Here is a 26,828-nt window from a genome sequence, read left to right as displayed (position 1 = left end):
AAGGTCTGAATGAGTTGTAAAATAGTCACTGTGGAGTTAAGGATTAAAGAGGCAGAAACCAAAAATGTTTTTAACATAGTGAGAAATGATGGGAGTTGGAGAGAAATATAAATGGACTGCCTTCTTGTATACATTGTTATCCCATTCTTATTTGGTACATTATAAGATGGCACATTCCAAACCTTACATGCAGAAATGAGTCTTTTTCAATCCTTTACATCAATATATTCCTATGTATATCAATTTAAAATGTTTATTGTCCTAAACTCAGTCAAGGTACAGCATGATTTTAACAAGAATCTGTTATTGAACTGTTAGGTCACAGTATAACTGATTTAATGTAGAACAAGTAGTTCTCATTTCTTTACTAGTTGCTCTATTCTTTCTCGTCCACGATGAGTACAGTATGTGTAGTTATTCCTATGTCAGCCAGTGACCAGCCTCCCTTTACTTCCAGAAGTCTTCTGGGAAAGGAAGTGAAAAGGCTATATAGAGATGTGTGGTACCCAATTTTCATCAACCAGGCAAATAAAACCTGTGAACTGCAAGACTTAAAAAACCTTCTCCTCAGGACTCTCCCATTTGGACATCAAAGAGCAACAGTAACTACTTCTTTAGCTGTTTCAGAAGGTTCTTCAGGTAAGTCAGGAACCTCTTTCTGCAAGGGCTGGTCAGCAGGTGGCGGAACTTGGGCTAAAGGATTGGGCAAGTTTTGTCTCTTAGCGGCTTCTCTGTTTGATGTTTCAAAAGATGACTGGCCCACATTTTCAAGCACCAAATCTTCATCACCCTTTTCACTCTGTGCTTCTTGTTGTTGATTTCTCACAAGCTTTTGTCTTCTCTCATTCTTTTCTTCCTCATCTTCTTTCTGATAAACTTGGGAAGATTTGTATGAGTTAAGCAATGAGGTAGTCATGGAAATAATTAAAGTAAGAAGAGCAAGCAGCAAGAAAATCCGGCCACACAGCAAAATGAAATCTTTAATTCCTATCTCTGGGATTCCACACTGGAGTTCCAGACACAAGAGAGGGAGAGCAGAGAGCAAACAGATGCCAACGACCACACAAGACGCCATGGTTACATATCTTTTTAGACAGACATAAACTCGAGGCCAAAGTTATCATAAAAATACCAGAACCACATAGGATGGAATGAGGCAGAGAGCTAGTATTAGAGAAGTAACCTCAGGAAGGGACCAGCTCTAGGACCCAGGGGGATTATAGTTGCTACAGCTGTCTTGCTACTGCCACAAATCTGTTCACTTTAAAACACAAAAGGCTATTATTAATTGTGCTGCTATAAACTGGTATTATGTATACATGGGTCATATGGAATTTATAATTTTAGTTCTTTGAGAAAGCTCCATATAGATTTTCATAATGGTTGTACTAATTTAGATTCCCACCAACAATGTAGGAGGGTCCTTTTTTCACCACAACCTCACCAACATTTTTATTTTTTCATTTATTGATGTTTATAGCAGCACAATTCATAACAGCTAAATCCTGGAAGCCACATGTACACCCATCAAGAGATGACTGGATGAAGAAAGTGTGATTATCTAGATACATAATGGAATACTATTAAGATATAAAGAAGGACAGATTTGAGAAATTTGTGGGAATAAGGATGCACCTGGAAAATATGATATTGAGTAAAATAAACCAGACACACAAGCTTAAATATTATATGGTTCTCTCATTTGAGTGAGGCAAAGTACAAATAGATTAATAAAGGATGTATAGAAGAAGACAGGGGGATGCATCTCTTGCAAGTGGGAAAGAGTCCAAGGGACTAAGGGTGAGGAATGATGGGGAGAGGAAGGGGAAATAAGTAGAATAAAGATATGCCATAAAAAAAGATATGCCATGTACAGGAATCTAATACTCTCAATTTTTTTTTTTTTTGGTACCTAGGATTGAACTCGGGACCTTGTGCTTGCGAGGCAGGAGCCGGAACCACTGAGCTAAATCCCTGGCCCTTAATACCCTCAATTAATGTAAACATTATATGCTACAAACATGAGCTAAAATTAATAATATTGTTGCATCTAGGGCTTGAACCCCACTGTTCCACTGGGGTGAGCAGCTTACTGGGATTATAACTCAGTAAAGCATTAAAGATACAAAATTTAAGGAAAGAAAGATCTTATTGGAAAGGAGGATAAAAGAGAAAATAGTTACCTTGATAAGAATCCGGGTAGAGGGATCCAGAAAGATGGAGGAACTATGGGCCTTCATACATGGCCTTTTTTATGGGAGTCAGAGACCTTTCCCCCTTCCTGGAACTTTCCATGACTCAATTGGCTTTCAGGCACCTCTACCTACATCATCTCTTCTGGTGGTCTATGTGTAGCTTCCGTTTATTTGTTTGTTTTTCCAGTACAGGGATCTAACTCAGGACCTTGTGTTTGCAAGGCAGGCATGGTGCCACTTAGCTAACTCCCTATCCCTCCATTTGTTTGTTTTTTACAAGTCCTATACTGGTCTATATTCATTAGTTCCTGGTTTGCATACCAGAAAAAGTGGGGTGTTCCAAAATGACTGGCATCTATCCAAGAGTACATGTTCTAGGAACTGTTTTAAATGTCCTTGACTCCTTGCATGGCTTCCTGGGGGAGGGGTTATTGGCAGACTCAACCAGAATTGCCCCTGGTTTTAGTCCTGCTATCACTAGTGTTTTATTTATAGCCAGTCCAAGTGGGTTATCTTCGGCCCACACCCAGGGAATCTTATGTGTCAGTCCATGTAGCTCATCTATTCTTGTCTTTGGTGACCTTTCTGAAAACAATCTCCACTCTTCAGCTTGTAGGATGGTAAGGGTTAACACCATGGCCCCTGGATGAGTCAGATTTAAAGTTATATTTTCTTATGGTTCAAAGGTAATTTGGACCTCTGGTCTTTGGAGCAGATCTCTTCCTACCAGGGCAACTGGGCAGTTTGGAAGATAACAGGAATTTATGTTGGGCCTCTTGTCTCCCTTTGACAAACCTTTTAGGCCAGCAAAATGGCCTCTTCTCTGGGACTCCAGTGGCTCCAAAAGTTGTTACATGCTTTTTGGATAACATCCCAATGGATTGTGTCACTACCAAGTGTTTAGCCCCACTGTCTACCACAGAGTCCTTCAACTGACTTCCTATTTTCATTGTGACCATGGGCTTCTGGGGGCCTAAGAAGATGGAACCCAGTCTTGCCTAATCTTCATAACTTTCAATTCCTGCCAGTCCAATGAGGTTGGTATTTGGCTCCTTCTGTGGGTGGTAGCCTTTAGCAATCAGTCTCTTGGTTTCATAATTTTCATCATCCTCACCATCATTTTCTGGGCATTCATTTTTCCAGTGTCCTTTCTTTTTGCACTGTGCACATTGATCCCAATCTAGCCTTGGGTGATTCTTGGGTCCTTACCTGGTTTGGCCCTTTCCCTGGCCATGTCCCTGCCCCTGCCCTCTTTCTGCTTTCATTCTCCTCCTGGTGAGTGCTGCCACCAGCAGATCTGCTCTTTTTTTTGAGCCTTTGATTGGCTTCCCTTTTGGCCTCCTGATCATGGTTAAAGTACACCTTGGTGGCCACCTCTAAAAGCTAGATTACATTCATGCTAGTATTCTAGATTCTGTAGTTTTTGCCTGATGTGTCCCTGAGCTGTCCCACAAAGGCTGCATTTACCATGTGCTGATTCTCAGTGGCCTCAGGATTAAATGAAGTGTAGAGCCAGAATACCTCAAAGAGCCTCTTGTAAAACTGCCTGGGACTTCCATCAGTTCCCTGGAGTATTTCTTAGATCTTTCCCATATTGATTCCTCTCTTTGTGCCCTCCTTTAAACCTTACAAGAGAGCCTCTCAGTACCTCTGCAAGCATAGTAACTGAGCTGTATCACTTAAGTCTCAAGTGGGGTGTGCCTCAGGGAATTGGTCCTGAACATACATTTGAACATTCATCATGCCTGCTGGCATTGTCTTCCAATCAGTGGAGGCTCCTTGAGTCACTCTTCAGCACTCTTCAGTGTTAAATGACATTAGGAGAAGCTCTTTGGTGTACAGAAAGGTTGGATTATGTGTCTGGAAGATGGAGTGCATCAAATCTATCAGGGCTTGGGTCCCTTCCATGTGGGAAGGAGTATGGTATTTCCCAGTTAAGGAGGTCAGTAGTTGAGAAGGGCTGGTATATAAAGCTCCATTGTCCTCCTTGAATTTGCCCATCTGTATCATAATAAATGGGCCCCCTAATTTCCTGAAGGCGCATCTGCAAGTCCTTGTGTGGTCCGATCAGAGGTGGATCATGGTCCAATCAGAGGTGGCTCATTTGATCATTTAGGCCCTCATTTCCCTCCTGGGGCAATGGTTCCAATTTTTCACTCTGGGGTGATGCCTGGGACTCATTGTCATCTGATCTTCCTTCCTTGTGGGCTGAACTTGGTAAGGGAAGATAGATTGAGGAGTAAGGGGTGGGATATCTCTGCCTTTTCTGGTGGATCTTGTAAAACTTGTTTTTTTTCCTGCTTTTCTTTTGTTCCTGAGGCTCGTGGAAGAGCTGATTCTTCTTTCTCGTTCATTTTAGGCTCATCCTGGGCCACGAGTGTTTTGCAGTATGCTGCCAGACAGGTTCTGTGGCTATGTGGGTCAGATCTGGGCTATATTCAGTCATGAGTTGATGTAAGGAAATGGGCCTGGCTCCCCCAGCTGTCCTCCATCCTTGGTCACCACTGGATGTACATGCTTGATTGTTCCCCTATCAGTGGGCTATCCAATATCAAAGGAAGGCCAGTCAATTTCACAAAGAGTTCTCAACCATAGTCCCTTGTGTAACTTTTCTTAAATTTCTTTAACATTCATTCTAATGTGGTGGGTTTTGATGCTTTCCCTCCCATATACTCCCGTTATGGTTCAAATCATTCTCTCAATCACTTTTGCTTTAGGCTGATTAGACTATCTCCCTCAAAGGAGTTTTCAGGCACAGCTTAACAATTGGAGGGTTTGTATAATAACAAGCTCAGACCCTACAACTGACCTACCATTTGTGGGGCACCTCCATAAGCCTTATGTTCAATTCTTTTTTTTTTGGTACCGGGGATCAAACTCAGGTCCTTGTGCTTGCGAGGCAGGTGGCAGAACCACTGAGCTAAATCCCTGGCCCACCATAAGCCTTATGTGGATTGCCACCAGTTCCAGTTGGTCCCACACTTACTTGGGGCGTACAGTCTATGTAGGAGACCTGCGGCCCCACACATTTCACTCCACTCATCCATATACCTCTTCATTTTCAGCTCCTTTTCCCAAATTGGATGTAGGTTTTGTCTGAACTTGCCTGGGTTGGATTACTGGGTACACATCTTGTGAGTCATTCTCACTGCAGGTCACACCCATATTGCTGACTTGGGGTTTTAGGTTTTGATCCAACTCAATCTGAGCCAGACTACTCAGTACACCCCAGTAGGTCATCAGGCTCCCCTTTCATCCTTATAGGACAGGCCCTACTTCAGGCCCCAAAACCTTACCTGTAGCCCCTCAGCTTTCATTGTACTGACAAGGGAGGGCACTGGGCTATTAGGGAGCCAATTCCCTCTTTGAGTTTAAATCTCACCCAGTGGTACTGGGGGTCTCAGGGTCTCTCACAGCTCAGGATCCCCAGGTTTGCAGGCAAAGGAGACAGTAAGATTGTTATCTCTGATCCCGTCATGGCTGCCAGGGAATGTTGCCAGGGAAATTAAGAGACTGGTGTGACCAATGGGTGAAACAAAAGGATTTATTTAGCTGCACACTGGCCCAGTGGATTCGCATCCAAAGGCTGAGCCCCAAAGAAAGAAAAGGGATCTAGTGTTATACATGTAGTCAAGGAGTTGTTCTATCTAGTGGTACAAAACTGGTGGGTGGGCAAACAGGTTTCCAGAAGGAGGACAAAGGTAGCTAATCAAATAGTGACAGTTTTGCAACTTAACAGAATTTTATAGAAGTGAAGGATCATAAAAACCTTACTTACAGGAACAAAGTTAATAACCATCATAGAGGAAGTCAGGGGAAATTGCTCAAGGTTGAGGAGACTTGTTTTTCCTTTTTTTAAAAGTTCTGCTTTACCCCTACAATATCAACAAGAATGAAAATGGGGAAAGGGGAATTAGAAAAGGGAGGGAAGAAAGAGGAAAAGGGAAGGAGTTTTAAAAAGAAACAAGCTGTATTATGTATATACAATACAACCTGTTCCCCAAAGTGACTATAAATGGCATGTACTGCAAACATGTATTAATTTTTTTAAAAAAAGAAACATGTAAAAGGCAACAGGTTTCCTTTCTGCTCTTCCATGTGGGGGAAGCCCTACGCTGGTCCCCCACCCTCTAATTCTCTGGCTCTCCCAGTTAACCAGCAGAAGAAAAAAAAGCCAAAGAATTTGAGTTCTCTGACAGTAAGAGGCTGGGTGAGGGGCACATTAGGGACAAGAAGGGGACTGGGGCTTCCCCGAGAGAGAGAGAGAGAGAAGGAAAGCAAACCTGAGAAGGGTATCTACTTGGTGTGCGACCATAGATTCCACTGCGTCCCATGAACAACTTCACCCACTATCCAAGTGGCCGCCCAAATCCACGCAGTCCAGGGCATGCTCCCAGCTGCCTCCCTGAAAAATAGAAGCGGTGGCATCAGGCAGACTGGGTCCATGCTTCTCACTTCAGTCCCAGGGGAAAGATCAAGGAGGCAGACTGAGGAACGCTGCCCAATCCAGGGCACCACAAATCCACCTCCCCAGCTGGTTCCAGGCCCAAGAGTGTGTGCCCAGGCTGTGATGCTCACCTGCCACTTTGCTTTGGCCTGGCTCAACTCCACCCCTAAAGGGCTATAGAAAATCCCAGTCACTAAAAAGAAATTCTCATGCTGAATGGAAAAACAGCAAAAAAGGATTTGTACAAATACAATCCCAACAGATATGTGGGAGCCCTTTTGGCCCTTGTGAAGGCCAAACTCTTTGCTCTGTGCCCTGGACATCCTTTCCCCCAGGAGGCTTCTCCATCCCACTGGATACTCTGAACGGTTGTCTATCCCATGTGCACAACAAGTATCCTTGGTTGCTTGTAAAAATGGAAGAGAAGGAAATGTTCCCCAAAAGGGACTTACTTACCTTCCTAGCTGGCCTGGTGTCTCTGGCTGCTGGTTCCTGGCTAGGCTCAATGCATGTGATACCATGTGTGAAGGACTCGAGAGACAGATTCTAGATCCTTCTGTACATCAACAAAGAATTGCAAGTGTACGTCTGATGGTAAAAGAAAAAGCTACATTTACTGAAATTATCAGGAAGGTGTGCTCAGAGCATGCAGGGCTGTACCAACATAAAAAAAAAAAAGGTGGCACGAACAGGAAAAATGGTGCTGGGACGATGGGGGAACAGGAAGAAAAAGGATAAATCAGGTTTTCAGGTTTAAAAGATGTGCGCCCCAGCCCATGTGCCTCTTATTGGATTTTTCTGGATAGAATTGAAAGAAATGATCAAAAGGACTACTGGATTCACCATCCTTCTGCATCAGCTTCCAGGTAGCTGAGAAGGTAAGGTTCCCTCCACCTTGCCCTAACTGACAGCTTAGTTAGAAAGGGCCGCAAAGAGAATCCTTTTGCAGTATAGATCAGTTTCCAATACTCATGAAACAAATTAGGTACTTTTTAAATATTCAGGGTGGGAAAAGAAATGGCAGAGCAATGAATGCCAGCAACTCAGCTTCTCAGGACAAAGTCTCTAGAGTCTGGAAAACAACAGCTAAGAGAGAAACCAAAGTGAGTGGAGGGCCCATGGGAGCCCCAAGCTAATTGACAGAGGAAAAGAAAATAGGATTAAATGATACGTAAGAAATAGCTCACCAGTGCAGGCCAGAGACTGCACACCACCATGGAGAGAGGCTGTGTAGCCACCAGCAGAGTCAGTGAAATCAACTTTTTCTGTTCTTGGAGAAATCTGACTTGGGCCAGGAGAGTCCCACACAGTTGGAGACAGCAGTGAGAACATGAGCCAGAGATCTCCCAGAGTCAACATTTGGTGAGTGATGGTAGAATGGTGCCCCAGCACACAGTCTCACAGAGCAGAAGGGAGTGGGTGGGTGTCACCATTTTGTTTAGGATAGGATTCAGGGCTTGAACTTCAGTCCAGAACAGTCCCACAGTTGCTCCACTGCCAATTTCCCAGAGTGGAACAAGAGGGAAGGGCAGTCTGGTCAAGGTAGAATTCTGCTGAGAGGTAGGGGCTGGGACCACCCAGACTCTTCTCTGGCCCCTTGTCTCCACCATTGCAGACCTCTAGACCCAACATTTGTCTGGACATGGACTACCCTTGGTTTTCCAGTCTGAACAAAGACATACACTGCCTAGAATTCTGCTCCCTAACATGAACCTGAGGAAAGGAGCCATGAATCCAAAACAATTGAACTTTAAAAAATATATATTGTTTTCCTCCTTCTATACATTACTCCCTATATCTTTAATCCCATTATTTTATACCATTCTTTATTAAGAGCATGTCTATGCATCCATGTTTTGCCTATGCTTACTTTTGTTTTTGTTGTTTGTTTTACAAAAAAGGAACAGCAAGTGTTATTAACTCAAGATCACAGGCTCTGTCAGACTCTACAAGAAAGGCTGCAACCTTGCAGAAAGAGGTCCTGAGTCTGAGTTAACCCCAGCTTTGCAGCAGAGTGAACATAGGAGTAATTAGAATATGATTAGTCAGACTCTCTGGCAAAGAAGTGACTTGGGAATCATATATGCAATGGCTCATTGGAATATTTAATTGGTGTTCTCAGTGGACATTTTGTTGGTTTAAGTTTTGTGTTTCTTGAGTTATTTAGTAATTTGGAGTTACCTACTTTTATGGTTTCATGTATATATTAGATTGTTACACTTGTAGAATGGTGCTTTCGTTGGCTCTGATTTAACAGGTGTCTAGGTTCTCTCCCTCATCAAGAGACTAGAAAAATGGGGGGAAGAGTATCTGCAAGGACTACCATATAGAAATTTTATAAGACTGAAAATGTGGATGCTGTATAAAGTGAAGCAATTCTTGTGGCAAAACATAGGGACAGAGATGAAATCACTTAAAGTAAACAACATAAGTAGAAAATACTAGAACTGGACTTACAAAGCTGAAAATAACTCCCAGGGAGTCAACATCCTACTAAAAGTCTCCATTATAACCACATACTTGCCTCACTTCTCTAGTCCCTAACTGACAGTAACCTCACCAAAAAAAGGGAAGAGAAAAAAGAGGGGGACACATATAATTAAAATATAAATATATACAAATAAATATACCTACGAGTAGAAGAATGGGGAAAGAAAGTAATAGAAGATTTTGACCCCTCCCCAACTCCCCCAAGCAGAGCAAGGGGCCACAAAGGGAAAAGAAAACAAATACCAGATAGCAGAAATCCATGAAAAGTTCTTAGAAGGGATAAAGAAAACAGAAGAGCTCAAAGAGGAAATAACCCAAAAGTTTACAGCAATGACACTCAATTTTCCATGGTGAATTTCAGCAAAAAAGGTAAAAAACTGGATGAGCTAACCTAGACAGTTCAAAACTGGAAAGACAGATTCAACAAGGATATGGAATCCTCTCAAAGATGTCAGACAGAAATACCTGAAATAAAAAACAGTACAGAATTCATACATTCCAGAAATTACTACTGTGAAGACAGAGCACGTGATATTGAGGACAAAATAGTGAATTACAATCAAGAGCTCAAAGGAGCCAAAAATAAAATAAGAGAAGAAGAGAAGACAATCCAGTAGCTACTACCTGAAAACAAAAAGAAAACTAATCTAAGGCTAATTGGAGTTAGAGAAAAGCTAGAAGAGGGCCAGGGATGTAGCTCAGTGGTTCCAACGCCTGCCTCGCAAGTGCAAGGGCCCGAGTTTGATCCCTGGTACAAAAAAAAAAGAAAAAAAAGAAAAAAGAAAAGCTAGAAAATCACACAATGGATTCACCAATGGGCTTATAGAAATTATCAAAGAAAACTTCCCAAACACAAGAAAAGATTTCAAAGTATAAATGAGCGATGATTATAGAACACCATTTATGATGAAAGGAGAAGTTCATCAAGTCATATCCTCATTAAATTTGCAGATATATAGCAGAAAACAGAATTTTAAAGGCAGCCAGAGAAAAATAAAACAAAAAAATCACATATAGAGGCAAACCAATTAGAATTACAGCAGACTTCTCAGCACAAATCCTCAAGGCCAGAAGAGATTGGAGTGAAGTATTTCAAGCCCTAAAAACAAATAGCTTCCAATCCAGGTTAGCCTACCAACAAAACTATCCTTCTCCATCAAAACAGATGAAGAAATAAGATATTTCCATGAAAAAGACCAGCTCAGAAGATTTATGAGTATTAAACCAGCTTTAGAAAAAATATTCAAGAATCTCAACAGAAACATAGGATAGGATACACCTAAAAACAAAGAGGAAACTAGTCAGCTCAGTGGATAAACAATCATAAAAAACAACAGGAAAAGTAGAACAAATTATATACCAAGAGATAAAGAAGACAATGATAGTAATAAATAGCCACCATATCTCAGTAATATCAGTCAATGTTAATGGCCTCAATTCTCCAATGAAAAGACACAGAGTGGCAGACTGGATCAAAAAACAGAATCCAACAATCTATTGCATTCAAGAAACCCATCTAACCCTAAAAGATACTCATAGACTTAAAATTAAAGGATGGAAAGTATCTCATGCACCAGGATCCCCAAAACAAGCAGGAGTGACAATTCTAATATCAGACACGGTAAACTTCAAGTTAAAATGGATTAGAAGAGACAAAGAAGGTCACTACATACTAGTTAAAGGAACAATACAACAGAAGAGATAATATTGATCAACATATATGCACTGAATACTGGAGAATCTACCTTCATAAAACAAATACTGCTGAAATTAAAAGATCAAATAAACCTGAACACAATCATAGTAGGGGATTTTAACACTCCACTTTCTCAAAGAGACAGATCAACTAAACAAACAGCTAATAAAGAAATTTCAGAGCTGAACCACACCCTTAAACATAGTGACTTAATAGATATATAGAGTATTCTACCAATCTACACTAGATTATACATTCTTTTCAGCAGCATATGGTACCTTCTCCAAAATAGATCACATACTAGTCCACAAAGCCTGCGTAAGTAAATATAAATTACTGAAGTTACCCCATGCATACTACCTGACCACTGTGCAATGAAAATAGAAATCAACGACAGAAGAAAATTTGGAAAAGATTAACAACATACTCCTAAACAATCAATGGGTCAAAGTAGAAGTCAAAGAAGAAATTTAAAAATTTCTGGAAGTTAATGACAATGACTGTACAACTCAATGAAACCTTTCAGACACTTTGAAAGCAGTTCTAGGAGGAAAATCATTGCAATGAATGCACACATTGGGAAAATAGAGCAAGCCCAAATAAATAACCTAATGAGAAATCTTAAGATACTTGAGAAACAACAATACATAAGCCCCAAACTGAAACTAAGGAGAGGAATAATAAAGATGAGAGTGAAAATTAATGAAATTGAGGCTAAAAAACTATGAAACAAATCAACAAAGTGAAGAGCTGGTTCTTCAAAAGAATAAAGTAGACAAGCCCTTAGCAAGACTCACCAAGAGAAAAAGAGAAAAGATTCATATAATTGCAATTATAAGGACAAGGTGAAATCACAACAGACACTACTGAAATCCAGAAGCTAGTCAGTAGCTACTTTGAAAAATTGTATTACAACAGATTAGAAAATTTTGAAGAAATGGACAGATTCCTAGACATATACAAACTATCAAAACTAACCCAAGAAGACATAAATATACTTAACAATCCAGTCACAAACAATGAAATTGACTTAGTAATAAAGAATCTACCAAGTGGTGGGAGGGGAAGGGGAAAGGAAAGAAGGGAAAGGAAAAATTATGAGAAAAAAAATAGAAACAAAATCTATGTAAATAGGGAAGGGTGGAGGGGTTGAAGGGTGCACAGGTAATGGGGAAAAAAATAAGAACCAAGATACATCATGTACAGGTACAAGCACTCCGTGATAAATGAAAATATATTGTATACCTAAAATGTACCAATAAAAGAATTTAAGGAAAAGAAATAAACAATCTATGAACCAAATAAAGTCCAGGACCTATTAGATTTATGGCTGAATTCTACAAAACCTTTAAGGATATTATATCACCAATACTCCTCAAGCTATTCAAAGAAATTGAAAGGGATGGAGAGCTCCCAAATTCATTTATAGAAGCCAGTATCACCCTGATCCCAAAACCAGATAAAGACTCAACTAAAAAAGAAAACTATAGGCCAATCTCTTTAATGAACATAGATGCAAAAATCCTCAACAAGATATTAGCAAATAGAATGTAGCATATTATCAAAAAGCTGATACACCATGATCAAGTAGGTTTCATCCCAGAAATGCAAGGGTGTTTCAACATACATAAGTCTATAAATGTCATACATCATATAAACAGGAACAAGGTCAACAACCACATGATCATATCAATAGATGCAGAAAAGGCTTTTGACAAAATCCAACAACGCTTCATGATAAAAATCCTGAAGAAAACAGGACCATACCTGAATATGATAAAATCTGTGACAAGCCAATTGCCAGTATCATACTAAATAGGGAAAAACTAAAAGCATTCCCCCTAAAATCAGGAACAAGACAAGGATGTCCACTGTCACTTCTGCTATTCAACATAGTACTTGAAACATTATCTGAAGCAATTAGGCAAGAGAAAGATATAAAAAGGATACATATAAGAATTGAAGAACTCATATTATCATTAGTTGCAGATGATATGATACTCCACATGGAAGACTCAAAGAACTCTACTAAGAAACTCTTTGGGCTGGGGATTTAGCTCAGTGGTTTCACCGCCTGTTGTGCAAGAACAAGGACCTGAGTTTGATCCCTGGTACCCAAAAAAAGAAAAAGAAAAAGAAACTCTTAGAATTAATAATCTATTTCAGCAAAGTAGCAGAACACAAGATCAACACAAAAATGATTAGCATTTGTGTATGCCAACAATGAACGGAAAGAGAAAGAAATTATAAAAGCGATACCATTCACAGTCACTTTAAGAAAAATAAAATACTTAGGAATTAACCTAATCAAAGAAGTGAAAGACCTCTACAAAGAAAACTACAGTACTGTGAAGAAGGAGATTGAAGAGGACATCAGAAAAATGGAAAGATGTCCCTTGCTCCTGGTCAGGCAGAACCAATATTGTCAAAATGGCCATACTTCCAAAACTGCTATACAGATTCAATGCAGTCCCAATCAAAATACCAACAGCATACTTTTTAGGTCTAGAGAAAAAAAATCCTAAAATTCATATGGGACCAGAAGAGACCCTGAAAAACAAAAATAATTTTGGGCAACAAGAGCAAAGCAGGTGGCATAACAATACCAGACTTCAAGCTATACTACAAAGTAATAGGGACAAAAATGGCATGGTACTGGAAGAAAAACAGACACGTGGATCTAGGGAACAGAACTGAGGATACAGAAACCTCCCCATATTCAACTATTCTATATTGAATATAGACATATTCAATTATTTGATCTTTGACAATGGGTCCAAAAGCATATGTTGTAGGAAATACAGCCTATTCAACAAGTTGTGCTGGGAAAACTGGTTATCTATTTGTAGAAGAATGAAACTAGACCCTTATCTCTCATCATATACTAAATTAAAATCAAAACAGATCAAAGATCTAAACATTAAAACAAACATTAAATCTCCTGGAAGGCAAAATAGGTAAAATGATTGAAGACGTAGTAGTAGGAAAGAATTTTCTAAACAGAATCTCAGTTGCATAGGAAATAGCAGGGAGAACCAACAAATGGGATTATATCAGACTAAACAGCTTCTGTACAGCAAAAGATCCAATCAGTAGAGAAAAGAGACAACCTACAGAACTGGAAAAAATATTTGCCAGCTACTCATTAGACAGAGAACTAATATCTAGATCTAAAAAATATTAAACCTCTTAAAATTAAAGAACCAATCAAGAAATAGCCTAGAGAAATGAACAGACACTTCACAGAGGAAGAAATACAAATGACCAACAAATATATTAAAAAATATTAAACATCTCTAGCCATTAAAGAAATGCAAATTAAAACAATACTAAGGTTTCCTCTTACTCCAGAAAGAATGGCAATTATTAGGAAATCAAACAATAACAAATACTGGCATGGTTGTGGTGAAAAAGAAACTCTCCTACATTGTTGTGGGAATCTAAACTAGTCCCACCATTATAGAAATCAGTATGGAGATCTGTCAAAGGACTGAAATTAGAAATTCCGTATGAACTAGCTAACTCCCTGCTAGGTATCTACCCCAAAGAGCTTAAGTCATCATAGTACAGTGATACTTGCATACCAATGTTTATAGCAGCACAGTTCATAATAGCTAAATTCTAGAAGCAGATTTTATACCCATCAGCAGATGACTGGATAAACAAAATGTGGTATCTATAGATAATGGAATACTATTAGGCTATGAAGAATGACAAATGTGAGACATTTGTAGGAAAATGGATGCACCTGGAAAAAATAACGTTGAGTGAAATAAATCAGCCACACAAGCTTGAATACCATATGGTATCCCTCATTTGAATGAGGTGAAGTACAAAGAAAATGAAAAAAGATGGATAGAAAGGGACAAGGGGATGGATTTTGCACAATAGGGAAATGGTACAAGGGACCAAGAAGAAGGGTAAGGGGGACGGGAAGGGGAAATGAGAGGAATAAAGATATGGGATGTAATTCTAATCAATGTGAACATTATAAGCCATAACATGTTAAGACAGATAGTATCAACAGGTGTCGTGGCTTGTGTTTAGATGTCCCCCCAAAGCCTCATGCAAAGAGGTGGGGATGTTTCTCCAGAGTGGCTGAATCTAGAGTGCGTGATGCTGGGATTAAGGGCGTGTGATTACTAAAGCCCTGAGCGTGAGTGATTGGTTTGGTACTGCTCTAATCCCAGCAGTCTGGAAGGCATAACAGGGACAGAAAGACACTGTTAAAGTCTCTTGTTGCTTTAGCTACCATGTGGGCACCATGAACTATTTCTCCTTTACGATGCCCCTCCACATGTGCCACTCTGCCTTGGAGCCAGCTAATTACGGACTGAAACCTCTACAAACTGTGAGCTAAATAAACCCTTCTCCCTCTAACTTTGGGTGATGGGTATTTTGTCTCAGCAATAAGAGAAAAGTAACCAACACAATGGGTATGAAAAAGGTAATTGGGCAATCAGAGGAGAGTGGGAGGGGAGAGAAGGCAAAGGGGATTAAAAAAATAAGCTGTAATATGTGCATGTAACCATTCCCCAAGATGATAGTAAACTGCATGAATTACAAACATGTACTAATAAAATAAAATAAACAAGGAAAAAATATTCAAATGACTGTTTCTTCTGTTGATTTTGCCCTTCCCCTAATCTTGTCCCTCAGATAATTTTCAGTATAAAATAGAAAAATTGAGTTGTTGAGTAGATTTTATAAATGTATAGCAAATACATAGGGTGATGGATACTTTTGATTAGAAAAGTAGGAATTTTTTAAATAGGAATTTTCTGAGAGGGAATTTCTTTTAGTACCTGAAGATGTATTTGCGTGTCTTGTAAAGAAGCCCATAGAACAGGAAAGGATATGCAGTGGACTCTTAAATTATGACTGGCCTGATATACGAACAACTTAGGTTACAACGAGAATTTTAGTTTCACCTTATGCACAAAGTCTTTAGTTATAACCCAAATGCCAGCTGCTTGTGCTTCCAGATGTTCTCAGGTACAGATTTAACACTTAAAGAATTCTGGAAGGAACATTACAATGTCCTTTCCTATGTCGGGTTAATTGAGAAATCCTGGGCCAATGTCACTCTAAGGACACCAAGATCTGCCTGTATACATGAGAGAGACTTTGAAGGCTGTGTAGAGGAGCCTGAACCTTTGGTTGACCAACTTGAGTTATAACTAGCCCTCAGGAACAAATTGAGTTTGTAAGTCAAGGGTCCACTGTACTGTGATTTCATCTATCCAACCAGTTGTGTATTTACTACCCCATTCATTCATGAAGAGTTATTGAAGAAGAAATGCTTGACTTCCCTCTGAAAAGCAAGGTGATTATTTTATAGGGAACTAAATTAGATAAAAATTAATATACAGTCAGAAATGGGCTGGGCTCTCAAGGAAGTCAGTGAAAGGTGGAGACATCAAAATTCTGGCCGGTAGCACATCTGAAGGATGCAAGTTCTCAAGATTAAAATCACAATGGTTAGACTTATATACTCCCCTAATGGATGACTGGAAACTTCAGATTATACTGCAATTGGTACAACACAATCTATTAAATTCAGCTATGCATCAGACATCCAGAAGGGTGGCCATACACTTGGGCCCATCCCTACCCTAAAGTGTTACTGTTTTTGTTTTGTTTTGTTTTGGTACTGGGGATCGAACTCAGGACTTTGCGCTTGCAAGGCAGACGGTGGAACCACTGAGCTAAATCCCCGGCCCCGTGTTACTGTTTTTAAGTTATAGATAAGCTAAGGTTGATGATGTCAGCCCTATGCACTTGCTACGAGCCCCACTTCCCTATTGGATCAATATTAGCTAAATGGCTATACTTTTATTCTTACTGGTTGATGATAATTTGACCCACATTGTACCCTCCTAGTGATTTTTCTCTATAAAACATTCTTGGAGAATTGATCTCAGCATTTAGGACCCCTCTTCTACCCTTAACCTCCATTGTCCTTTGGAATTCATTCCTCAGTTTCAGCGCACATGAACTTGGCACATCTGACATCTAGCAGGTTGGGAGTTATATTTCTTCCATATCAACTACAGTGACAAATGTACGATAAAATTAAAAAGTAACTTTTCCTCATGGCACATTTGAATTGTGGTGACAAAAATGAAAATGTCAAGTGGGGTTAATAAAAATAATGAAATATTTCATACTGAGTTTCAGAGATCCTTATATAAACAGTACCTGATTGGGAAATAGGTCCCTACTTCCCCTTTTTGAGAGTTCAATGTAATTTAAAAAAAAATTGCCCTAGGGGCCAGGGATTTAGCTCAGTGGTTCCACTGCCTGCCTCAAAAGCACAAGGTCCAGAGTTCAATCCCTGGTACAAAAAAAAAAAAATTTGCCCTAAAAATAATCCCATGTTATAATAGGGGAATTTAAGAAAAGAAAATCACTGTGCTTCACTAGTTTCTCAGTTCCCAAGTTTCAAAGGGGTCCTCAACATATCTTTTACTAAGCCTTTCTGGGCCTTTGAGTCTGAGGCAACTGGCCACCCTAGTGGCACTAGGAGAGGACGGCAGGTCCTGTGTGACAGAATGTGAGGAATGTTTCTCTCTCAAGCCCTCAGTCCTTTACCTCATATCTCTGATTCTAAAGGACTAAATGGATGTTTTCATCATTGTTAATATTCAAGCCCACAAAGGAATGAATGCAGGTATTCACTCAAAGCTCTTCTGACTGTTCATTCTCTCCTAGTAGCTATTCTATCTGTGGCTGTCTGGAGGTCAGGAAGAGAGCCATTTACAGTTTGGGAGGCTGATGGCCCTGTAGCCATCCACTCCAAGTCTTTTTAAAGTTCTGAACAACTCAGACCACCATAAAACTTGTCCTGCACAGTGACAAAAAGGAGAAGCCTCAGGGTAAGGAGAGCCTTCGTGTTGCCCAGGAAGGCTGAACACCAGGCTTCCTAGGGTAAGCCAGGCTGTGTATTTAACACCTTTTAACTTCCCTTTTCCTCTGATGGTTGTGTGTCCACATTTTGAACTGTGTATAAAGTACAAAGTACTTACTGGTCCACAGATTTGAAAAGGATTGTTTATGTGTGTGTTTAATGTATGAAGAGTGATATTCTTATTATAGACAGCTGAGTTAGTATTGTAGCCAGAGTTTGCAAGGAAATAGATTTAATACGGGACACATAATTTATAGGATTACTTTCTTTTCTTTTCTTTTTTTTGGTACCGGGGATCGAGCTCAGAACCTTGAGCTTGGGAGGCAGGTGTGGTGCCACTGAGCTAAATCCCTGGCCCAGAGTTACTTTATAATATTCATCCAAAAAGTCAAATGCAGAGGAGTGCATGAGATCTGTCCACATGCTGGAGACACAAAGAGTCCAGCCAAGGTCCTGGATACCACAGCAATATCCTGCACAAGTGCAGCTAAAGGCCTAGAGCCCAAGGCAATGTCCTCATGAGTCCAGGCAGGGGCCTAGAGCCCATGGAAATGTCTCATGCAAGTCCATATCAAGGATTTGCACTGGGAAGGGCCAAAGGCCAGTGGTGGAAGCTAGAAAATCTGGACCAGTGAGATGAAGAATCTGTGCCACCAGGCTGAGGGATCTGCACTGGGGCCAGGAAATGATGCTCAAGGCGAAGATCAGAACTCTTCTGATGAGAACAGCAGCCATCCCTAGTGACTGCAAGGATCTGAGCTCCTCTGATGATGAGAACAGCCAAGTTCATATCATGAAAACCAGCTGCAGCAAGCTTCTCCAGGAAAATCAACAGCACACAATCTTCCCCTCCAGTTCTCCTTTTATGCTGTTGATCTTCCACACCCAGAAACATGTTGACTCAGTTCAGCTGGGTGTTCCAATGGACCATTAGTTAATCTGCCACAGTTAGTTAGACATATAACAGGCAGTCACACAGGGCCAGACCCTCAAAGAAGCCAGTACAGAAGATAAGAAAACATGTAGTGGGTGGAGGCACATTTTTTAAAGGCCAAACCTCAAGACAAAGATAAAATGGCTGCCCCTACTTACCCAGAGGTAAATAATAATGATTGATATTCTAAATAGCATCAATCACCTGGGTGGGGGAACCAAGAGCTTGACCCATCCCTTCCATTAAAGGTCCTTGTTCTTTCCATGTACACTTGCTAAATGACTTGCTTCCCCATTGGATCAATATTACCTAAGTGACTATACTTGTAATCTTATTGGTTGATCATAGTTTTATTCCACCTTATGCTCACCTCATGATTTTGCTCTATAAAACTTCTATGAGAAATGGGCTTGTGGGTAACCCACTTTCTGGGTTCTCTTCTGTCTCTCTTAGAAGCTATCTTTCTCTCAAAAAATATTTCCTACTCTTAACCTTCATTGTTCCTAGAATTCATTCTTCAGTTTTAGAGAACATGAACTCAGCATATCAGACATCTAACAGGTTGGAAGTTATATTTCCCTTATGTCATTTGGAGGTCCTTGTATCATCCCTATGTCATTCTGAAGTCAGATGTGGTGGTGCACATGTATACTGTCAGTTACTCTGGAGGCTGAGACAGGAGAAGCACAAAGCAAATATTTGCTTTCCATCTATAGCCAATCCTGGAGGATGAACCAGACACTTGGAACTTGAGACTGGAGTTCAAGAGTTGGAGTTTATCTCAGTTGTAGTGCATTTGCTAGAACAAGATGGTGGGTTGGATGCCAGGCACAGAAAACTGAATGAATGAAGAAAGAAAGAAAGAAAGAAAGAAAGAAAGAAAGAAAGAAAGAAAGAAAGAAAGAAAGAAAGGAGCACACAGCTGAAAGTAAAGCTAAGGTAACAAAGCCATAATACAAATAGGGAGGTTACTAACAGTCCACATTCTGAGAAATCACAGCTTTTATCCTGCTCCCCTCTCATCCTTCATTTCTGCCAGCCAAAACTGTCAGCCCAGCAGGATCCAAAAGAGCTCTTTTCTGGGGCGAATTCTAGAACAAGGAGAAAAGATACAGACAGCAACATTGAGATTCACAGCGAAAAGGGCAGTTTTGCTCAATTGCTTGTTATGTAACCAACCCAGGTTGACAGATTTTTCCAATCACCTCTGAAGCCTTTACGTTTTATATATAATGGTGAGATTAGTAGATACTTGAAGAATTGCACAAATGTGAAAAATAGAGCAAAGAAACCTGCAGAGAAGAATGCAGAGGACATAGAGGTAACAGAATGAAAAATAAACTATAATGAGTCAGAGATAAGCGAAGTATCACATCCATAGAACAAGTAGGGTTGTTCTAATAAAGAGATACTCAGAAAAATAATGAGGACCCCTTAGTGTTTATCAGTATGACCTCATTAGTGACACATTTAATGGGAGAGTTGAGAGATACCCTGTCTCTCTCTACCACGTGGGGCCAAAGACAAATCAAGAGCCCTGGGGAAGGCATGAGGCTGCTAGGGAAGCTGACACTGATCACCCTATCGTGGGAGTGGACCATCTCAGAACAGGTACCTCCTGCCTTTGAACATCCACATCAGGAGGAGCAATAGCCACTGGGTGGACTTCTCAGGCATGACCTTGACAGACTGAGCTTTGTAGTGTCTTTAGACTCCAAAGCTGCTAGACAGGAAGTCTGCTAAAACGAGTTTCAAAGGATGGTCATTGCCTCACCACTCAGAGGGAAGTGGAGCTTGCAGACAAATTTTGTTGATTTGCAAAACTCAGACAAAGGTATGTTTCTAGCATTCATTTATGTAACAGCAAATTTATACCAACTATGCTATTTGATCTAAATTGTTGTTTGAAGAAGAATGAGAGGGAAGTAAGATGGTACCTGGGAGTCTTGTGGATAAAACTGTTTCCTCAAAAATAGTTCCTGTATTCCAGGATTCCGATCCCATGAAACCTGGAGGGAATCCTTGTTGTTTTAGTGTTCAGTGACTGAAGACTAGGGATGGACCTCTCTGTCCTTATGATCCTTTACATTGACTCAGGTAAATCACAGTGGTTGGGCTGACAGAAGGAATCAATGTGATGCATTCTGTGAAAGGGCATCAGCGTGAACTTGCCAGGGGGCAGCTCTGCATCCTGAGCTGCCGAGGCCCTTGAGAGGCCATGGTTGTGTGGGGTGCATCCAATGTTTACTCAGCTGGTTCTATCCACTGTGCTGTGGCTGCAGGTGCAGAGGACCTAGCTTGAGGTTTGTGGGGGAGCATGGCTGCTAGGAGAATCTGCAGGGCCTACAGCAGGTGCGACAAACCTGACCCTCTACAGAAGATTAGGTGCTGGAAAGTTCAGGTGAAGCACTTACTCTCTCCTCTAGTGGTTCTGCCCTGTGTCTAGCTGTATACAGCCTTGCAACAGGACTGGGGCCCAAGCAACTCTTTCCTTCTTGGATGAGAGTGGCTTCCTGTGGCATTGTCCCTCCCCCGCCCTCCCCCCCCCCCCCACTGACTACTTGGGTACTAGAAAATGGTATGTGGTTTGGTTTGGCAAATGCAGATCTGGGAATTGGTTTTCAGATAGCCTTGGTCTCTTGGGGTAGGAAAAGACTATGAACAAAACTTCAGTTGCCCGTGAACTAGCACAAACAATCAACAAGTGGGATCTCTGCACAGCAAGAGAAACCACCATCAGTGTGAAGAGACAACCCACAATGTGGGAAAACACTTTCACCAGCGGTACCTCAGACAAAGGTCTACTATCTCGAACCTATAAAGAACTTAAAAAAAATCAGACCTCCCAAATTTTAAGACCCAATCCAAAAATGGGCATCTGAAATGAACCGACATTTCTCACACAAGGAAGTAGACACGGCAAATAAACATGAAAAAATGTTCAACATCACTGGTCATTCAAGAGATGCAAATGAAAACAACACTGAGATTCTACCTCATTCCAGAAAGAACGGCTGCTATCATGAAATCAACCAACAACAAATGCTGGCGGGGCTGTGGGAAAAGAGGAACATTCCTCCTCTGCTGGTGGGAGTGTAGACTAGTGCAAGCACTGTGGAAATCAGTATGGAGATACCTCCAAGAACTAGGACTGGAAGTCCCATTTGACCCAGCTATTCCCCTGCTGGCTATCTTCCCCAAAGAATTAAAAGAATCATACCACAGTGATGTATGTGCACCCATGTTCATAGAAGCAGAGTTTGTAATAGCTAAAGCTTGGAAACAGCCCAAATGCCCATCAACTGGAGACTGAATAAAGAAAATGTGGGTTTTTTAAATAAAATGGAGTACTACTCAGCCATCAAAAATGAGAAATTAGAGACATTTATTGCTAAATGGATGCACATTGAGGCCATACTCTTAAGTGAAATAAACAGGACACACATGTGTACATACCAAATAGTTTCTCTAGTGTGAGAAACTGAAAGTGTAAATAAGGACTAAAAGGTATAATAGATAATGTGAAATAGGAAGAAAAGGGGCAAAGGGGAGGGGGAAGTGGGAGGGGTAGGGGAAAGGAAAGAAGGGAATGGAATTAATATGCGAAAATGAAAAAATGGAAACAAAGTCTTTGTAAATAGGGCGGAGGGATGGAGGGGCTGAAGGGAGGACAGAGGAAGGGGGAAAAATACGAACCAAGAGAGTGTGTAAAGGTGCATATCTGCAGCGATGAATGTCATTATATTGTACACCTAAAATATACCAATAAAAGGATATACAAAACAAACAAAAACAAACAAACAAAAAAACAAATAGCCTTTGTCTCGTTAGACTTTGCTGTGTATTTTACCTCCAGCCACAGAGGAGAATTCACTGTCCTGGTATTTATTGTACTTTCCTTTTCTCATGTGCATCCCCTGCTGTTTTCTCTACTTGTTAGGCACTTCTCAATCCACTCTATCTTCAAAAACACTCATAATTCTATACATTTTGGGAATATTTCATCCATCAAAATGAAATATTCTATTTGTTTCTCTTTGCTCAAATACAAAATTCAGGAAATCATAATTGAATTTAGTAGGTCTCCTGTTTCCTTGTCTTAGTAGACTAGAAGGCTTTTTATTTGTTTCCTTCTGACATGGCAACCAGCCCTGCATTGGCACATGGTAGGCCTGTACTATTCATCACCTGCTTGTGCAACTATCTAGGCTCAATCGGAAATACCAGGAAGATTAAACTACAAGAGTCTGACACACATTTGTAATCATGGGTCTTATTAATACCAAGCTAGTACAAATGCCTTAGCAAGAGAGACATGGGTTTTATCACTCCTGGATTCATCCATTTACCACACAGACAAAGAGTACTTACTGGGCCACCTAGTGCTTGGTGCTGGAAACTTGTTTTTCTTTTTTTTTTTTTGGTACTGGGGATCAAACTCAAGTCCTTGTGCTTATGAGGCAGGTGGCAGAACCACTGAGTTAGATACCCAGCCCTTTTAGTGTTTTTTTGTGTGTGTGTGTGGAAACTTGTAATATGTCCAGTGATTATGGACCTGAGTCTGGGGCATTCACTCATTAGAAAAGATGTAGCAGGAAATAGCCAGCAAGAAGAACTGAGAAGGAGCCATCTGTGAGAAAGGATGTAGTCAGAAGCTGAAGGACAAAAGTTTCTAGAAGTAAAAAGTGGTTTGTCAGTCAAATGCTGCTGACAGTTTGAGTAAGATGAGCTAAGAACAGTAACTGGAGTTGCACCAAGGAGTCATAGGAGACATCAAGGGCATGCAGTTTTAGCTGAGTGAGGGCAGGAGCCAGAGTGGAAAGAGTTCAAAAGAAAATGAGAGGTGTAGATGTGGAGGGGGATGAGAATGGATGTTTTCCTGGAAGTCTTGCTGAAAAGGGAGAAGAGGATTCAGTTGTAGCCGGAAAGTTACATGGGGTCTGTGCAGTGTTTTCTATAAGACAGGAGGTCACTAGGGCATTTTGTCCAGTGATGGAAGTGATGCAGCTCAGCATCTGGGAGAAACCACCCAGCTTGGAGCACTGAGTGGGAAGGAACAGTGACTAAATGACGAAACACTGCCTTTGACAGGAACAAAAGGCTCAGCATCCCCGAAATAAGGGGAAGGAAAGGAGGAGGAGTCTAGGAAATACTGGGATGGTAGTTTTGGTGGGATGGAGGAGAAAGTCTTTTGGGAAGTTACCACCTATTTTTCAGTGTGTTAGTGAAGCAGGAAATAGTGAGGACCCCGGCACAGACAACTCTTTAACATGAAGATAGGAGCAAAAGCAGCTTTTAATGATGCCGGCAGCTCTGGAAACCGACAGGAGTCACTCGCTGAGCCGCGGGTATCATTAAAAACCTCTTTTGCTCCTATTTTCATGTTAGAGTTATCTGTGCTGGGGTCCTCACTATTTCCTGCTTCATTTGGTGCATTGGCAGGGAAGCCCTGGGGCCTGGCACAGTCACTCGTGGCTGGTTGCCTCCCCCACAGGCAGAGCAGGGGAATTCAGCTGCTGGGATGATGAGCTCCTGCTGAGCATGCAGGAACAGAATATTCCCTGTCATGTGGGAGTCTCCCCGTATGACCAGCAGAGACACTCCAGCTGGCTGCCTGAGGAGGGCTCACATGGTGAGGACCAAACAGCATTTGGCAGACCTCTGAATCATGGTAAGGTTGAGGGGCTCCGATTTGAGGAGGAGATCCAAAAAGGAGTCTCCAGAAAAGGTTTGATCAGCCTCTGTGTTTCCATACTAGCTGTGGGACTGCAGTGAAACCAGAACACTTTAGGCTGCTGGAAGGTGGTTTTGCCCACCACTGTTGGCAGGTGGGAGTATTTGTTTGGTTGAATCTGTGAGTGCTTGTATGTGAATGAGACAGACATCACATTGCTAACTCCAGCAAGGTACACAGGGCCAAAGTGAGTGCAGAGTCCCAAACCTCTGTTCCAGGTCCGCCTCACACAGCTTAGGGCAGCACTACAGTGATAGCCAGGATCACCGGCCTGCTAACGCTAAGAGGCACCTAAAATATCTCCAAGAGGAGACTGGCCAGTGACGGACAAGGTGGTCGATGTCCTGTTCGTTGTTCGTTTCTGTGGAAGGAAAAGCTATGGGCAGGAACCATAGTAAAAACACTCGTCTAGTGATCATGATCCACAAAACAAAACAAAAAAATCCCACTTTAAAGAGGGATTTACTGGATATTATGGTCAGAAACTTACTCTGTTGTGCCCAGATCGCAAAGTCCCCAAAGACCACCAAGGAGCCGTTTCCGATGTAAACACACGAGGGTCGTTTATTCAAGCTCGAGCAGGGGCACTCAACCGTCACTGACACAACGGATCAGGATTGAGAGCCCCGAATTCCAAATCAGCAGGGTTTTTATTGTGGCTACCGCAAGGTTTGGGGATGTTCCATTTACCAGTTACATGATTGGTTGATATTTAGCAAGCATGGGGGGTTGAGGGGTGGCTACATGTAGAGTTTATGGGAAAAAGGAACAATCAGCACATTGACAGAATGTTCTATAGATAATGGGCCCGGGAGCATCTGTTTTCTGGGCAGACAGAGGATTGAGTTAGGAGCTGTGTCTCTTTTTTTTATCTGTTGTCCCACAACAAGGACATTTTATCATTAGTTTATGGGCACAAAGGAGACTAGGGGAATAGTTGACTTCAGTGAAGTGGAATTTATGTCAAGGCCACTTTACTGTCTTATATTTAAGATGGAGTCAAACTTTAAAATGGAGTTAGTTAGGTCTCACAACTCCAGGGAAACTCAAAACCCTCTATGAGATAAAATGGCCATCCTTTCAGGCTGGATGGCCCACACAAAGCTCATCAAAAAAACCAAAACACCCCCAAAAACTTAGTCCAGAAAGTGTGACAGGTTAGGTTATGGCAAAAAGCCCCAGGCACCCAGATCAGTTCCCATATGTGGACTCAGAATTACAGCTAGTTCTTTGTCTATCCTCTTGACTGAGGGAGCCCCTTTCCCGAGTTCTGGTCACCACAGGGGCCTGTCCAAACAGGCAAATACCTGCCAAAACTCGGCCATTTTTAAGGGTGATCCAGATGATTCAGCCTTAGATGTATTGAGCTTCCCTCTCCTGGACCAACCTCCCCCTTACGGGCCCCAGCTCCAGGACCCTCGGCACCTCTAGAGTCAGGCCCTTCAGTTCCAGGATGGCCCGTGCCAGCTGCAGCCTCAGAGCCTCCCCTCTTCCATTTTGACTCCACTGCGTATGTTGTCTGACCTCTGGTTTGGCCCCAAATTCCCGGTGCCTACTACATCCTCTGCTTCTTCCATGAGACCTCGTGGGACTGAAACTCCCCAGATCTAATTGATATGGAAACAAACCACTCTTGTGATATCCCCCACTGGGTCTCTCAGCCATAAGACAACTGACATTGGGGCCACAGGACAAACTAAGGCATAAGCCTTTTGCCAGCCACAGATTTGCAAAATAGGGGGCCACAAGGCGGTCCATCAGTTCTTATACATGCCTGACTGTCCAGTTCCTCCTCTTAGGGAGGGATTTGTTGGCCCAGTTAAGGGCCAAAATTTATTTTATGGACAGAAAAATGCACTTTGAACTACCACCTCCATGCTTGATCCTGGCCCTGACTGTCCCCTGGAAAATATAAAGGCTCCTTGACTGGCCAATTCAGATGCTCACCAAGGGGGATTTGGACTTAATCCAAAACTGGCCCAGATGTGAACAAAAGACAATTGAGAGAGTTCTTGAGAACATCAGGCTTTTACAAGATATGGATTCCCAACTGCGCTGTCCTAGCTAAGCCCCTCTATAAAGCCACAAAGGTGGGGGAGAACCCCCCAGAAAGCTCCAGCACTAGATCTCTTTGACCTAAACAAGCCTTTCATCTTCTATGTGACCAAACAAAAAAGACCACAGTAGGGGTGCTAGTCCAGACCCTTGGTTCCTGGGAAAGACTAGTGGCCTATTTGTCCAAACAACTAGATGGAGTTACACAAGGGTGACCCCTTGCCTGAGGGCTTTGGCTGCAATGGGCCTTTTGACCAAAGAGCCTGACAAATTGACTCTAGGCCAGGACCTATGAGTATGAATCTCACACGCTGTAGTCACCCTTATAAATGCTAAAGGCCACTACTGGCTCACCAGTTTGTGCCTG

At 41.5% G+C, this 26,828-nt stretch overlaps 1 long non-coding RNA gene and 1 pseudogene across 1 annotated transcript; both read right to left on the bottom strand.

Annotated features, from left to right (window-relative positions):
* Positions 1-367: 367 nt before the first annotated feature.
* Positions 368-1,075, bottom strand: LOC101697335 (UBX domain-containing protein 8 pseudogene; annotated as a pseudogene).
* Positions 1,076-6,301: 5,226 nt separating this feature from the next.
* Positions 6,302-25,754, bottom strand: LOC110349143 (uncharacterized). The gene is made up of 3 exons (XR_002394896.2): positions 24,897-25,754; positions 7,099-7,230; positions 6,302-6,600 (listed from the first exon to the last, which is right to left on the bottom strand). It is a non-coding gene; the product is annotated as an uncharacterized LOC110349143 (long non-coding RNA).
* Between the last annotated feature and the right edge of the window lie 1,074 nt (positions 25,755-26,828).

The sequence above is a fragment of the Heterocephalus glaber genome, unplaced genomic scaffold (genome assembly GCF_053883595.1).
Source record: "Heterocephalus glaber isolate CG9 unplaced genomic scaffold, H.glaber_assembly_v1.0 deba00001571, whole genome shotgun sequence".
NCBI classification, from domain to species: Eukaryota; Metazoa; Chordata; class Mammalia; order Rodentia; family Bathyergidae; genus Heterocephalus; species Heterocephalus glaber.
This window is presented reverse-complemented; position numbering and strand designations above follow the sequence as displayed.